Raw genomic sequence first — 870 nt, 5'->3', positions numbered from 1 at the left:
TTATATTGGAGAAGTTATAAGAGTTAACGTTCGTCGATCGTAAGTTATATATTTTATATATATATGATCAATGAAACACGTGAAATAAAAATTAAAAACAATCGAATTATTATTATTATAGTAGTGTGCCGATGACTCAAAGATTACGCAAAGATTACGAAGATTTGGATTTTATATTGGAGAAGTTATTTGGAAATGATGGGAAAAAGCCGAGTTCACAGTTCGATAACGCCCGTCGATCGTAAGTTATATATTTTATATATATATGATCAATGAAATAAAAATTAAGAATAATCGAATTATTATTATTATTATAGTAGTGTGCCTATGACTCAAAGATTACGCTCGAAGATTCTTTGGATTTTATGGTATATTGGAGAAGTTATTTGGAAGTATGACGGGAAAAAGCCACAGTTCGATAACGCCTGTCGATCGTAAGTTATATTTTTTTTTTGAATATTACAAAACTGGTGACCGCAACTCGAAAAACAGGCAGGAAAAAAAACACCGAAAAAAAGAAAAAAAGAGAAAAATACCAACACGATATCTCGAGCACAATGAACCATCGATGCACACAAGTGGTAAAACCCGTGGTAACCCGGTTTCGGTCGATCGACGAAACACCGAACGCTCTCTCGATAAATGAAAACGGTTCTCTCATTGGCTCTCATTTGTTCTCGGGGGCAACCGTTTCGCCCGGTTTGACAGCGGGTTTTAAAAGTGGTAATCATTTTTACGCGGTCAAGCGTGGCGAAATCGGAGCAGCGGCCGTGATTAGCAACTGTGACCGATTGATCATAAAGTACCCTTTAATGCAGAGAGGATGGGTGTGTATATGGCCGTATGCATTACCAGCAGTGAAATTTTATT

The 870-nt window shown here is 36.6% G+C and overlaps 1 protein-coding gene across 1 annotated transcript in view; it reads right to left on the bottom strand.

The window, feature by feature from the left end:
• LOC102681688 (protein groucho-like) overlaps positions 1 to 870 on the bottom strand; it is a 63,031-nt gene that overhangs the window by 2,590 nt on the left and 59,571 nt on the right. The gene's annotated exons all lie outside the window — the stretch shown is intronic.

This window comes from Apis dorsata, unplaced genomic scaffold (genome assembly GCF_000469605.1).
Source record: "Apis dorsata unplaced genomic scaffold, Apis dorsata 1.3 scaffold_371, whole genome shotgun sequence".
NCBI classification, from domain to species: domain Eukaryota; kingdom Metazoa; phylum Arthropoda; class Insecta; order Hymenoptera; family Apidae; genus Apis; species Apis dorsata.
The sequence above is the reverse complement of the archived record's forward strand: the minus strand, read 5'-3'. Positions and strand labels throughout refer to the sequence as shown.